The sequence below is a fragment of the Pseudorca crassidens genome, chromosome 13 (assembly GCF_039906515.1).
Source record: "Pseudorca crassidens isolate mPseCra1 chromosome 13, mPseCra1.hap1, whole genome shotgun sequence".
Taxonomy (NCBI): Eukaryota; Metazoa; Chordata; class Mammalia; order Artiodactyla; family Delphinidae; genus Pseudorca; species Pseudorca crassidens.
In genome coordinates this window covers 66,515,276-66,531,528 of record NC_090308.1, presented here as the reverse complement: position 1 = coordinate 66,531,528, position 16,253 = coordinate 66,515,276, and the positions used below count along the sequence as shown (strand labels likewise).

At 42.9% G+C, this 16,253-nt stretch overlaps 1 protein-coding gene across 4 annotated transcripts in view; it reads left to right on the top strand.

The window, feature by feature from the left end:
* The window catches only part of ANKRD6 (ankyrin repeat domain 6), a 196,250-nt gene that overhangs the window by 80,283 nt on the left and 99,714 nt on the right, over positions 1–16,253 (top strand). The gene's annotated exons all lie outside the window — the stretch shown is intronic.

Here is a 16,253-nt window from a genome sequence, read left to right as displayed (position 1 = left end):
CCACCCACAACACCACCTCGTCTCTCCTTACTCCCTGTATTAGTCAGGGTTCTCCAGAGAGACAGACCAATGGGCTATGTGTATATACATATATAGAAGGAGATTTATTATAAGGATTTGGCTGTTGTGATTATGGAAGTTGGCAAATCCAGAATCTGCAGGGTGGTCCAGTAGACTGGAGACTCAGGAGAGCCGATGTTTCAGTTCCAGTCTGAAAGCCGTCTGCTGGAGAACCAGAAAGAGCTGATGTTGCAGATGAGGTCCAAAGGCAGTCTGCCAGAGAATTCTCTCTTGCTTGGAGGACGCTGGTCTTCTCGTTCTAGTCAGGCTTTCAACTGATTAGATGAGGCCCACCCACATTATGGAGGGCAATCTGCTTTACTCAAAGTCCACTGATTAAAATGTTAATCTCATCTAAAAACAACCTTACAGAAACATCCAGAATGTTTACATATCTGTGCACCCCGTGGCCCAGCCAGATTGACACATAAAATTAACTATTGCACTTCTCTTTGCTTTCTGTCATCCGTCCACACTGGACTTCTTCCAGCTTGTCTAACGTGCTACACTATCTTCTGGCCTCTGGGCCTCTGCACAGGCTGCTTGCTCCACCTGGAGTGCTTTTGCGTCTGGTGCATTCGTATTCACCCATCATGTGTCAGCTGAAATTCTACTTCCTTAAAGGGGCCTTCCCTGATCTCCCAGGCTAGTTTCATTCCCTGAGCTATATATTGCCAGAGCACACTAAACTTCCCTTTAGTATCACACTTAGAGTTACTTGTTCAGTGCCAGCCTTCCCCGCTAGACCTTAAGCTCCATGGAGGCAGAAAGCCAGGAAGCATATCTGTTTTGCTGTTATATGCCTGGCTTTTACTACCTATTCAAAGATCATCCAACGAATGAATAAATGCATGTATTGAAAGTTTACACTATATTAAAAGCTTACAAGCTATGAGGCTCTTAACATACACAGATGCAACCCTGTGAAGTAAATATTATTATCTTCACTTTTACAGAGGCCCACAGAGGTTAGGGACTTGCCCAAGGTCATGCCACTTGTCATATAGAATCTGGGCTTCAAATAAAATAGTAATAAAGGTAACCGCTAGCACTTACAGCACTTAATAAGGGTCAGGTACTATTCTATGTATTTGACCATCGACAGCAACCCAGTGTGATAGCATCCAGTAGTTGGCCCGCCGTGTTCCCTCCTCCCAGATTCACTTTGGAGGATCCGCTTCATTGTGTCTCAGGAAACCGGAATCCAGAATTCCAGGGGAGGGAGGCTGGTCCCCTCTTCATCCTGGGGTCTTCTCTGGACCATCTTCAGTTCTCTTCTCCTCTGCCCCAGGAAATAGGGGCAAGTTAGCAGGTCTGCTGGCCAAGCAGATGTCCAGTTGGGGAACGGAATGCCGCTCTCCCCTTCTTGAAGGTACCTCTAGTCTGTACTGGAATCCCCTTGCGGGCGGAGGTGGGCCTGGCAGGTCCGCGCGGCCTCGGGACGGGAGCCCGGGTCCCCGCCCGCCCCAGCGCCCGCCGCCGTCTGAGCCCCGCGCCCCGCGCCTCCGTCCTGGGTCGCGGCGGCCGGAGGTGCGCCCGGGTCCGCGGGGAAGACGGGCGCCGAGGTCGTTTGTGTTGGGGGAGCGGTGCGCTGAGGTTACGGCGCCTCCCCTGAGCATCCTCCGCGGAGCATCGCGGCCCCGGGGCTGGGGGCGCCGCGCCTTGCTCTGCTCTCCGCACTGTCCCGGCTCTGAAGCCTCAAGAACACGGCTAGGCAGCAGTAGTTTAATGGGGAGTTGGCCTGGTGGGAACTAGGGGTCTGCTGGGGTCTCAGTTCTTGGCTGGCCCCGGAACACGAGGTTGCCAGGCGTGTGACGGCAGCAGGTAGGAGTGAGCCGCTGGTGCGGTGATGAGCAGGGAAGGAAGGACACTGGCTGTTGGCCTGTGAACCTAGGCAAGAACGAGCAGTCAACACAATCCAGACCAAGGTCCGTGGGCCCAGCTCGGTTCTGTGCGGCTGGTCAGTGGAACAGACCTGCAGGTGTGGCTCTTGTCACTCTAGGACTGGCTTCGGAACAGATCCTGCTGATGAGCCCGGGGCGCCGCCCGCAGTCCTCCCAGAGAGTGCGCCGGAGTGGAGCCAGGGGGGTGCGCCCGACTCAGCACCACGGCCACATGCATCCAGTCTGCCGGCAAGGGCAGTGGGGAGCCCGGGGAAGTCAGGGCCTTGGGAATGTCCTCTGATGAAAAAGAACCTGCAGGCTTATCAGATAACTTTTGTGTGGAACGTTGGTGTGTTGAAAAGCAGTTCTGTGTGCTTTCCCCCTTGGTGTGGATCAGCAGTGCTGAGGCAGCAGGCGTGACACAGAAGTGTGAGCAGAGACCGTCTGGAATCCCCAAACTCCAGGGAAACTAGAGGTGACAGCCACCCTAGTGAAGAGGACAGGAGTTAGGGGGCTGGTGGCAGCCCAACAGGTGCCCCTCGTCTCAGGGCCCTAATCCTGGCTCCAGCCGGCTGGTCAGGGGAGCTGCAAGGTCTTCTGGGCGAGCAGAGCCCACAGTCCTGAGCTGTTCTTCGCTGTGTTTGGTCATCTCCCCCCATCCCAGGGGAGAACTCTAGATGGGGTTTAAGAATTAGTGCTTTAAGAATGTGGATCTCATAGATGACACCTTGGAACACGTGTTTTTAGCACAAGGTGTTAAAGTGAACGGAAGGATTCAATGCCTTTTCAAGGAGGGTGTCTCCATGTGGGCAGAACTAGAGAATAAATGGGTCTTGAATAAACGAAAAAGGAGAAACGCTTCTCTTCATGATCATTCTACTCTCCAAAAAGCAGCCCTCTCCCCTGTCTGCCACTTCCGTAGACCTAGTTGGGGGCTATGGGGTAAGCCAGATTCTCTGAGTGACCTGGGGAAGGTGGGTCCAGGGGCGTCAGATAGTACCTGGTACCAATAAATAGTAGGGCTTGGTTTCCTGAAATCCAGTATATACATGTATTTTTTGAGGCTATGTGTCTTCTCAAGATGACTTGAAAATACATTTGCACTCCCAGAATATGGGGGGATTGTTAGCTAAACATCTATTTCATTGTGTGAAATTACAAACTGATGCCCTAGGAGAATTAATTCCCTAGAGGATGGGGCAGGTCTTTTTCTTTATATATCAAGTTGCAGTATTAATAATGCAGCCACATGTGGCTCTGCTATGGAAGAGTTTAATTTTCAAAGACAGACAATTTTATGGCTGACTTGAAGTATCTGTCTCCAACCACTGGGTTGATATCATGTTGCCTCCCTAACAGATTCTTGCTTAGTCAAAGGAGAGATGAGTTGGGGGGAGTACAAAGCTTTTCAATTAATTTATGATCCTGTTAGGTGTCAAGACTGTAATTACTCTGTGATTGTTGCCTTTGCCAAAAAAAAAAAGAAAAGAAAAGAAAAGAAAGAAAAAAGAAAAGTTGAAAACCTGTTTTATGGAAAGGTTCTTTTCTGAATTTGAAAGATAACATAGGTTAAAAAAAAAAAAAAAAAAAAAAAGCTTGTATCTCCCTCTCCAGAGCAGGGAGTGGGGAGAAATGAAGATTCCTGGCCTATTCTTTTTCCTAACCAGTGAATTTATAAAGTACTTTCTGGTGAACGGGACCTTTGTTTAAAAGAATCTTTAGATCTTACTTTTACATTCTTGACGACACATCTCACATCCAACTCATTTAGTCATCCATTCATTCAATATCTATAAGTACTGCTGTGCCCAGGGACTGTTGCAGGCTTGGGGATAAAGTTGTTAGCATGGAAGAGGCCCCTGCCCTCTTGGAGCTCCCATGGGATGGGGGTGACGAGGTAGACAATATGCAAGTAAATAAATTAATGAACAAGATGATTTCCAGTTATGTTGACTGTTGTCAGAAAATAGAATTCAGCCCTGTGATGAAGTGTGTGCACTTGGGGAGGAAGCAGCTAGTCCATTCTGACCTGCCCAAAGCATTGTAGACCTAGGGACATGGTGCCTGAGCAAGGTTCCCCGTTCCCGCTCCTGCTACCAGCACCACTGCAGGGTTGTACCACACACCCGGCAGGTAGAAATGGAAACCTTTGTGAGAACCTGGAAAACTGTTAGCAGTTTTGGACTGCTAACTGCTCTTTGGACTTCCAGTTCAGCTAAGTAGAGCACAGAGCTTCTTTAGGGAAAAGAGAAGAAGGTATTGCAAGTCTTAAACAAGAGTAAGGTTCCCCAATCACTGCCTTAATCAAGTTCATTAAAACTGAATGTATATTTAAAACTTTCCTTATGATTAATTCTATTATAATATAAGGAGTAATACTTGAATTTCTCCATGAGGTTGAAAGGCCTCTTGATTTAGGAGATAGGGAATCGTGTGCCCCCAGTGTAAACCTTTGGCTTTCATTAAGTGTAAGTAGTAAACCCCAAGTGCCTGCAGTATAAATAAGGTAAAATTTCTAAGAATTAGCCATTCTGGGAAATAAATATTTGGTTTGAAAAGCTCTACTGTTGTACTATCTACTGTTTGCATGTTTCCCCAGCCGCTGTATTTTGACAGCTGAGGCAATTAAAACAGACAAGAGTTTAAAACACACACACACACACACACACACACACACACACACGGAAAGATCAGCGCAAAGCAAAGATCTGAGTTTGTGCTTTTGGTTTCACTGATAAATATGGAACGTGATACACATATGGTTGTCTGGCCGCATTCCTGCCCTGTGCCACGCCATAAAGTACCCGGGACACTTCTCTGTTCAACAAGATGGCCTCCAGAGAACCCCTGGCAGCAGTGACCAGTATAATTCAGGGACTCGTTCTGTATGGAGAGCAAATTTAAGTCAAAAATGCATTTATTCTGAAAGAATGCCATAGAACTTGGCCTCTACTTGGCCTAATGTAGAAAGTTGATGTTTTCTTGAAGCTAGGGAGGCAGCACCCCATAGTTGAGAGCAGTTGCCCTGGAATTTGGCAATCTGGACCACATCCTGACCCGACCATTTTCTAGCTGTGCAATCCTGATTAAGTGGCCTGACCTCTCTCTGGTTTATTTCTTCATCTATGAAATGTGGGTAATCATAGGGCCCACCCCTATGCTGTCAGAAGGATTAAGTGAAGACCTTACCACGATGCGTTACCCAGGGTAAAAAGCTCCGTCACTGATCATTCCCACCATCATCGCTACTGGGTTCCACCTGCTGTCCAGGTGAGGCTGCTTTTGCCCTGTTGTGTTTACTCCGCTGCCCTTTCTCTGTAAGGCAGCTTACAAGCTACATCCCCAGAAGTGGAGGTGCTCCTGGGAGGAAGGTGTGTGCTGCTATGAACTTGACTCCAAGTGGCTCTGCTCCCAGTCTCAGAGCTGTGGAATGCGCTCTTGGTGAAATGCTGCCTGACTGTCCTCTCTGTCGCCCTGGTGTGCAGAAAAAGACATGTCTGGGAATTTTTAAAGGAATGTAGCTGATCCAGTAGGAGTTGTCTCCAAAGGCTAACTTGAATGTATGTGTGTGTATATATATATTCCACACACATATAATTGTATTATATTTATAAAGTTTAAAATATATATTTAATATATATATTTAAAGGCATCAGAACTGATTAAGTAAAATGAATGATCTTATGTAGGGAGAACCTTGGAAAGCACGCCAGTAGACTGGTGAGTCTTCTGCTTCTGCTCTAGGCCATACTGCAAAGCTGGGCAAGATGGGTATCTTCTTTTACCTTCGTTTTCCCATCTCAAAATGAGTGTGATGGATGCAAAGAGACGTTTGTTCATTGCCATGTTATTCATGACAAAAATAAAGAATTGGAAACAACCTAAATGATTATCAATAAAGGAATGCCTAAATAAATTAGTATTCCACAGAATACTATACAGCAGTTATTGAAAAAAGCAAGTTACAAATAATTCATATAATATAATTATATTAAAATGCACATACACACAACTGTATACCATTGAGAGAGTGTGTGTACTGGTGCTTCTGGGTGTGTGTATGTGTGTGTGCCCATAGAAATGGTTTGGAAGGGATGACACCAAACTGGGAATGTAGTTTCCTACAGGAAGGGAATTGGGATGGAGAGGAGGTTGTAGTCAGGGGGAATTTTGCTTTAGCTATCATATTTGGGTTTCATTCTATAATGAGAAATTATGCGTGTATTACTTGTACAGTTAAATTAAAAATAATTTCTAAAATAGGCATGTGACCGACTATCTTATTCAGTTCAGACTGCTATAAGAAAAACCATAGACTGGGTGGCTTAAACAACAAACATTTATTTCTCACAGTTCTGGAGGCTGGAAGGTGTAAGATCAAGGTGCTGGGGTGATTCTGGTTTTGTCAAGGACTCTCTTCCTGGCTGGTGGACAGCCACCTCTTTGTTGTATCCTCACATGGCGGAGACAGAGGGGGCTCTGGTCTCTTCCTGTTCTTGTAAGGGTACTAATCTCATCATGGGGCCCCACCCTTATGACCTTATCTAAACCTAAGTACCTCCCAAAGGCCCTGCCTCCTAATGCCATTACACTGGGGATTAGGCTTCAATGTATGAATTTGGGGAGACATACATTTAATCTATAGCACCAACCTGCAAGGCTTTTGAAAAGCCCCATTGCAAGAGTATAAGGTCACGTACTTGTGAAGATAACACTTTAAATTCTCACTCCAGGACCCTGGTAGTTTTCAGATAGACTAGCCAGTAATTCTTTGTTAACTAAAATCCATGTTCCATTTAGATTCTAAGTGTTTAGATGACTAAGCAAAATGAACGGTGTACCTGCAGTTAGTTAGACTTTGGTCTGCAAAGGGGCTGACTAGACCTCAAAGAGTTGGATTCCTTCATCAAACAACTTAAACCTGGGTCAGTAAAAAGGGGTGTGACTAAGAAAGTACTGTAAAACACCCAGGTGGTTCAGATATGACGGCACTTGATCTGTGAGAGCTGAATTTATTAGGCTTCAAAACTAAAGTTGTGCTCTTAAGGGAATAAATGCTGGGCTTGAGAATTGAAGGAGGGAAACCAACTTCGTGGGCAGCAAAAGGAGGGAGGCATGGGGGAGAGGCCACGAGGAGGGAGGGAGGGAACGGGAGAAGCTGGCATTATTGATTTTTCGGTGCAACTTGTTAGGGGTGAACTGTACTCCGTCAGTCCGAGCTCAGAGGGGCTGTTTCTGAAGATGGTGTGAACTGTGGGCAGTTAGAATGAGTCTCCTGGAATGGTGGTTTTCAATAGGGAAGAGGGTGTATTTGAAGTGTGTGTGTGTGTGTGTGTGTGTGTGTGTGTGTGTAAGGGGGGACAAAATGTAGAGTTTTAAAAAGCGTATTGTAGATATCCGTATTTGTAATACAAAGGAATAAAAATAATCAACAAAATCTTCTAGATTGGTTGTAATATCCAGAAAATACCATAAAGAACCTGGGTTTTAAAAGATTGAGAACTACCCTAAAACAAGCTTGAAGACAAGGACCGTGGGTGTCTGGGAGGTGTGGCTCTTCTGTGAATCCACTACTGCACTAACCATTTTCCGTGGCCTGGATAATTTGTACATACGTGCTACTCCTTTTTTTTAATGTCTGTAGATCAATATTAAAATACCAATTGTTCATAGTAGTAGCTTTTGTCACTGAGTATTTTCCTGATCTTTTAAAAGCTTTTATTATAAAACATTTCAAACACATACAAAGGTAGAAACTATAGTACAATGGACCTTCTGTACCAATCACTCCAGCTTTAACACTTTTTCAGGACCAATCTTATGTCATCTGTACCTCTCTCCCCCAGTCCCAGATTATTTTGTGCAAATCCCAGACAACATGTCATTTCATCTGTGAATATTTTCGTTCATATCTTTAAAAGCACTCTCTGGAAAAAAAAATATCCACAATATATCACACATTCAAAAATTAACAATCACTCCTTAATATCCTAAAATATTCAGTAATTATTTACATTTTTCTGATTGTCACATAAAATTTTAATTGGCATTCAAAGAAGGTCATGCATAGTAATTGGCTCATATGTCTCTTAAGTCTTACTTAATCTCTAGGTTTTTCCTCCATTTCTTTTTATCTTTTGATTTTTTTTTCGGTTGTTTTGTTGTTGAAGAAATCAGGTCATTTGTCTTACAGAACATTGCTTCTGAAAGTGTGGTCCAATGCTGGTTTGTGACAGGTACAGAGTAGATGTTTAGAAACTATTATAGCAATTAGATATTTCTGTAACATCCAGGAACGTGGTTATTATCAGCAAATGTGGTTTGGACTTAAATTTTGTGTATGAGGATGTTCTAACGGTGCAGCTAGGATGATAGAACATTCTAGAGTAATTGTGAGGATAAAGAAGCTTGTGTCAGAATGTAAATAAATATATTGCTTCCTTCGTCAAGAATGTCTTGCTGTGGAAATGTGTCAGCAGATCCTGATCGGTAGTTCTGGCTGTAGCTAGCAAGGTAGAGACGAGAGGATTGTGAAGTAGTGCGCAAAAGGTGTCCGAAACAAGCGTTCTCCGCGGGACTTTATTTACAAGATGAGGTCAGAGAAATACTTCATTTAAACCCAGAACTTCCTGGGTGACAGATACATTCACAGGGTTCACAGGAGGCCAGGTGTCTTCAAGTGTCTCCAACCCCCAAAGGTGGATTTAGTCTTGAAGAAAGCAATATTGAATTAAAGTCAGTCATGGTTGTCTAACCACAAAGTTGCAATAATAATAGTGGTTACTGAAAGCTGGGATCTGTATACATTCTAGATACATTATCTTATTTCTCTAAGGTAATGTTCTTATATGTGATCTTATTGAATTTTCATAACCATTTTATCAAGTAGATAATATACCCAGTTTACAAAAGAAGCAGCTGATACTCAGAGAAATTAAGTAGTTTCTCGACAGTAAAATAACCAGTAAGGAGTGGATCTAAATTTATCTGACTCTAAAATGTTAACCAACTGATTTTTTTTTTAACATCTTTATTGCAGTATAACTGCTTTACAGTGGTGTGTTAACTTCTGCTTTACAACAAAGTGAATCAGTTATACATATACATATGTTCCCATATCTCTTCCCTCCTGCGTCTCCCTCCCTCCCACCCTCCCTATCCCACCCCTCCAGGTGGTCACAAGGCACCGAGCTGATCTCCCTGTGCTATGTGGCTGCTTCCCACCAGCCATCCATTTTACGTTTGGTAGTGTATATATGTCCATGCCACTCTCTCACTTTGTCACAGCTTACCCTTCCAAAGACACAGACCTAACCAACTGATTTTTTTTTTTTAACCAACTGATTTTTAATAGTTATGTTGACACCCTAACAAAGCCATGAAAATTTAGCGGAAGAAATTTATATAACAGAATTTTTCATACACATGTAGATAATTTCTGAAAACGGAACAGTACAGCAAGCCAATGATGTTCTAAAACATCATTAAGAAAAAAAGCTGAAAGCAATGTGATGCTTTTAAAAATTGCGTTAAACTACATTTAGGAAAAAAATAAATAAAAGAAAAAAAGACAATAGAGGGAAGCCCTTGTTACATAGGATCTTCTCACAGTGATTGGCATTGACATAAATTGCAGCAATATCTTTTTGGATCTGTCTCTTATAGTAATGGAAACAGAACCAAAAATAAACAAATGGGACCTAATGAAACTTAAAAGCTTTTGCACAGCAAAGGAAACCATAAACAAAACGAAAAGACAACCTACAGAATGGGAGAAAATATTTGCAATGATGCAGCCGACGAGGGCTTAATCTCCAGAATATATAAACAGCTCATGCATCTCAATACCACTAAAATGAACAACCCAATCAAAAATGGGCCGAAGATCTAAATAGACATTTCTCCAAAGAAGACATATGGATAGCCAAAAAGGACAATGTCATCAAAATAATGGAGCTCCAAGAGACAAGTCCCCTCGGAGAGCCTGCCGCTCCACACTAGAATAGTGTTCTAAACACTGCCTTAGAAACTACTGTATTTTATTTCATGTTTTGAGAAGAAGACTCAAGAGTTTTCAAGTAAAAGCCCAGTTAAGTCATACAGGTGCCGTACGAGCAGCTCCAAGATGGCCCCAGGACCATGAAGAAGGGCACCCGCTGCAGTCAGTCTTTCTTCAGCCCTTGGTAATTAGAGGATAAATTTGGAACCGCCATCCTGAAATATTACTTTTAAGGAAACTTCTGATTTATGGAGTACTGTTGGCCTTGCTAAGTGTGAAAACTAGAAAGATCCTACTACAACTCGTGTTTCGGGGGATTACATAGAATGTAGTTCAGCAACAAGTTACGGCAGACATGGCGGGCAGTGGTTGATCCGGCAAGAGCTGGCTCTTGGAGAGAGGGAACCGGCATTACCACACCTTTCTCCTGCCACCGCTGATAGGAGCAGCGTGCCCTGCAGTTTCAGAGGTGTGGTGATGGGACTTGCCTTTTCTTGGACCTGCAGCCCTGGTGTTAATATCCTTGCTCGTACTTGAGCACGAAGGGGGAAGATAGGAAGCCATCGAGCATGGTGTCTTGGGGGGATTGGAGCGGGGGCCACCTGTCCAGCTGATTCTCTGACAATAAGCACTCCCAACGGTATCTGCTTGACAGCCCATCCTCGGGGAGTCTGGAGACAGCTCTTCCCACCCCGTTTCTCTGCTTGTTGATATTTCTTCCTTTATGGCCGGATTTCCCCCTTTTGACTGAACAGCAAACCTCACCAGTTTAAGTCCTTACATAATATATAGAAAATTATATCCTTTACTGGCTATAGTGGTCTGATAGATGTCGTTGATGAGTATATCCCGGGAATGTCAAAAGGTATGTTTGCTAAGGGTATGTTTGCTAAGAGCTAGTTTCTACTATTTCTGTCACTTTAATGTCAACAGTAGTTTATTGGGCATTTTCTTTTTTTTTCTTTTATATTTTATTGAAGTATAGTTGATTTACAATGTTGTGTTGGTTTCATGTGTACAGCAAACTGATTCAGTTATACACATACATACATATATATATATTCTTTTTCAGATTCTTTTCCCATGTAGGTTATTGAGTATAGATCAAAATATTGAGTATAGTTCTCTGCACTATACAGTAGGTCCTTGTTGATTATCTATATTATATATAGTAGTGTGTATCTGCTAATCCCAAATTCCTAATTTATCCCTCCCCACCACCCTTTCCCCTTTGGTAACCATAAGTTTGTTTTTGAAGTCTGTGAGTCTGTTTCTGTTTTGTAAATAAGTCCATTTGTATCATTTTCTTAGATTCCACATATAAGCGATATCATATGACATTTGACTTTCTCTGTCTGACTTCAGTTAGTATGATAATCTCTATGTCCATCCATGTTGCTGCAAATGGCATTATTTCATCCTTTTTTATGACTGAGTAATATTCCATTGTGTATATTTATACCACATCTTCTTTGTCCCTTCATCTGTTGATGGACATTTAGGTTGCTTCCGTGTCTTGGCTATTGTAAATAGTGCCGTAATGAACATGGGGGTGCATGTATCTTTTCGAAGTATGGTTTTCTCCAAATACATGCCCAGGAGTGGGATTGCTGGATCATGTGGTAGCTCTATTTTTAGTTTTTTAAGGAACCTCCATACTGTTCTCTATAGTGGCTGTACCAATTTACATTCCCACCAACAGTGTAGGAGGGTTTCCCTTTCTCCACACTCTCTCCAGCATTTATTGTTTGTAGACTTTTTGGTGATGGCCATTCTGACTGGTGTGAGGTGATACCTCATTGTAGTTTTTTTTTTTTTAATTTTAGAATTTTATTTTTTTATACAGCAGGTTATTAGTCATCCATTTTATACATATTAGTGTATACATGTCAATCCCAATCTCCCAATTCATCACACCACCCCCACCCCCACCCCGCCACTTTCCACCCTTGGTGTCCATACGTTTGTTCTCTACATCTGTGTCTCTATTTCTGCCCTGCAAACTGGTTCATCTGTACCATTTTTCTAGGTTCCACATATATGCGTTAACATATGATTTTTGTTTTTCTCTTTCTGACTTACTCCACTCTGTATGACAGTCTCTAGATTCATCCGTGTCTCTACAAATGACCCAATTTTGTTCCTTTTAATGGCTGAGTAATATTCCATTGTATATATGTACCACAACTTCCTTATCCATTCGTCTGTTGATGGGCATTTAGGTTGCTTCCATGACCTGGCTATTGTAAATAGTGCTGCAATGAACATTGGGGTGCATGTGTCTTTTTGAATTATGGTTTTCTCTGGGTATATGCCCAGTAGTGGGATTGCTGGGTCATATGGTAGTTCTATTTTTAGTTTTTTAAGGAAACTTCATACTGTTCTCCATAGTGGCTGTATCCATTTACATTCCCACCAACAGTGCAAGAGGGTTGGTTCCCTTTTATCCACACCCTCTCCAGCATTTGTTGTTTGTAGATTTTCTGATGATGCCCATTCTAACTGGTGTGAGGTGATACCTCGTTATAGTTTTGATTGGCATTTCTCTAATAATTAGTAATTTTGAGCAGCTTTTCATGTGCCTCTTGGCCATCTGTAATGTCTTCTTCGGAGAAATGTCTATTTAGGTCTTCTGCCCATTTTTGATTGGTTGTTTGTTTTTTTTGATATTGAGCTGCATGAACTGTTTATATATTTTGGACATTAACCCCTTGTTGGTTGCATCATTTGCAAATATTTTCTGCCATTGTGTAGGTTGTCTTTTTGTTTTGTTTTCCTTTGCTGTGCAAAAGCTTTTAAGTTTCATTAGGTCCCATTTGTTTATTTTTGGTTTTGTTTCCATTACTGTAGGAGACAGATCCAAAAAGTTATTGCTGCAATTTATGTTGAAGAATGTCCTATTGGACATTTTCTGTGTGTCATCACCGTACCAAACTTATTACCTTGTTTTCTTAAGGTTATGCTATTTTTTTAATTGAAGTATAGTTGATGTACAATATTATATGTTATAGATGTATAATATACTGATTGACCATTCTTAAAGATTATACTCCGTTTAGGCTCTGTTCCCTGTGCTGTACAATATATCCTTTTTGCTTATCTATTTTATACACAGTAGTTTGTACCTCTTAATCCCCTACCCCTGTATTGTCCCTCCCTACTGGTAATCACCAGTTTGTTCTCTATATCTGTGAGTCTGCATCTTTTCTTGTTATATTCACTATCTTGTATTTTTTAGATTCCACTTGTAAGTTTGAGTCTCACAAGAACCATTTGAGATCATTCTTTTATTATCTCCATTTTACAGAGGAGGAGACTGAGGCTTAGAAGGCTTAGATGGTTTGCCCACAGAATCATGCATGCAGCAGACTGGAGTCAAATCCATGTCTGGTTTCAGTGCCCTGGCTCTTAACTTGATGCTCTTTAAAATTGGGATACATTTCACATGTCATAAAATTCACCCTTTTAAAGTACACAGTTTCGGGACTTCCCTGGTGGTCCAGTGGTAAAGAATCTACCTTCGGGCTTCCCTGGTGGCGCAGTGGTTGAGAGTCCGCCTGCCGACACAGGGGACACGGGTTCGTGCCCCGGTCCGGGAAGATCCCACATGCCGCGGAGCGGCTGGGCCCGTGCGCCATGGCCGCTGAGCCTGTGCGTCCGGAGCCTGTGCTCCACAACGGGAGAGGCCACAACAGTGAGAGGCCCGCATACCGCAAAAAAAGAAAAAAAAAAAGAATCTGCCTTCCAATGCAGGGGACGTGGGTTCGATCCCTGGTTGGGGAACTAAGATCCCACATGCTGCGGGGCAACTAAGCCTGCACGCCGTAACTACTGAGCCTGCGCGCCTCAACTAGAGAGCCCTCGTGCCTCAAACTACAGAGCCCACGCTCCCTGGAGGCCGTGCACCACAACTAGAGAGAGAAAACCCGCACGCCACAACTAGAGAGAAGCCCGTGCGCCGCGACGAAGAGCCCACGTGCCGCAACTAAGACCCAACGCAGCCAACAATAAATAAAGTATACAATTTAGTGGGTTTTACTATATTCAGAAAGGTGTGCAACCATCATCACTATCTAACTTCAGAGCATTTTCATCACCTCAAAAAGAAACCCCAAACCCACTAGCAGTCATTCCCCATTCTTCTGTCTCCCCACTCCTCCTGCTAGCCAGCAGTCTACTTTCTGTCTCTATGGATTTTCCTCTTCTGGATGTTTTGTATAAATGCAGGCATACAGCATGTGACCTTTTATGTCTGGCTTCTGTTTACTTAGCTTAATGTTTTCAAGGCCATCCATGTTATAGCAAGTATCAGCCGTTCATTCCTTTTTATGCCTGAATAATATTTCATTGTTCGGATATAGCACATTTGTTTGTCCATTCACCAGTTATGGACATTTGAATTGTTTCTACTTTTTGGTGATGAATAATGCTGCTCGGACAGCACCTGTATGACTTAACTGGGCTTTTACTTGTTGAAAACTCTTGTCTTTTTCTCAAAATATGAAATAAGATACGGTAGTTGCTGAGGAAATGTTTAGAAGGCTATCACAATATGGAGAGGCAGGCTCTCTGAGGGGACTTGTCCCTCGGAGATTCATTATTATTACTTTGATGACATTGTTCAGTGGCAAGCCGTGTTGTTGTAAAGGCATGAAACACTGAGTCTCAGCGTGTGGCTGGAGAGCCCGTGGTTTACATAGTAATAATCGTACGTTTCCATTTCTGTTGTCATCACTGCAATGCATTCAAGTGCTTTTTAAGTCTAATTTGATAAAAAAACAAGTCATGGACTAAAGGAGATGCTGTTCTCAGTGTCCTCTTTTTTCCGTCAGTTGGGTATTTACTGCGGATGGGTAGTTTACTTCTCTGTGGACGGGGCCAGGCTGCTGTTGACCTAGAGAGGAGGGCTGTGCTGTCTGGGGTCAGCCTCCTCCCTTGGTAATTTTTCAGTTAATGATATTCAGGCAGTGGTTGTTCTTTTGTTCTAACATATTTATAAAAAATAACAGAAACACATTAGAGTTAAAGGTTTATTCTCTTTACATGACTTGTTGAAGGCATGGACTGCTTCTCAGTGGTAAGTGATAGAAACCCAGCACCCAGCACTCTTGCCTCTGGGACCCTCACATAGACGCAGAGGATACATTTGAATCGTGAGCAATATACATAGAAACATTCGGTACAGTTGAACACACACATGCACACCTAGGACCCAACAATTCCACTCCAGGTAAATGAATGTATATGGAGAGTCCCCCAAAGACATACATATAAGAATGTTTACAGCAGCACTGTTTTCAAGACACAAGATACAGAACTACCCAAAAGCCCATCAATAGAAGAATGCACTGTGGAATATTCATTCACACAATGAAACACTATACTGCAGTGAGAATGAAGGGAGTATAATAACTCTAAGCAACAATGTGGAGGAAGCTCACAAATAAAATGTGGAGTGAAAGAAGCCAGGCGGAAAGGAATACATCCTCTTTGCTTCTGTGAACACAATATAAAGTTCAAAAATAGGCAAAACTAATCTGTGATGTTAAAAATCAGGCCAGTGTTTACTCTTGGGGTGGGAGCGTGGGCGCTGGTTAGTGATGAGAAAGGGGCGTGAGGGGGGCTTCTGGGATACTGCCAATTTATTTCCTTGACTAAGGTACTAGTCACACAAGTCTGTTCTGTTTTTGGAAGTTCAACATGCTGTACACGTATGATTTGTACACTTTTTTGTAAATCATACATTTTAAAATATAAAATGTAATATATACATATATAATTACACTTTAATATATACATATACATAATTATTTTCAGGTTTTCCCCACCTCTAGTTTTCATTCTAAAAGAACACATTGTCGGACTTCCTGGTGGTGCAGTGGTTAAGAATCCGCCTGCCAGTGCAGGGGACACGGGTTCGAGCCCTGGTCCTGGAGGATCCCACATGCCGCGGAGCAACTAAGCCCGTGAGCCACAACTACTGAGTCCACACGCCACAACTACTGAAGCCCGTGTGCTCTAGGGCCTGTGCTCCACAACAAGAGAAGCCACCGCAGTGAGAAGCCCGCGCGTCACAACGAAGAGCAGCTCCTGCTCGCCGCAACTAGAGTAAGCCCGGGCACAGCAACGAAGACCCAACGGAGCCAAAAACAAATAAATTTAAAAAAATAAAAAAATATTTTTTAAAAAGTTGTTAAACATGATACAGACTATCAGAAGGAATCCTTGCATTAATTCAACAAATTCTGATGAGCAGAGACTGGGCGGGCTGGATGGTGTCTAGCTTGGGCAGAACTGGGAGTTGAGAGGGC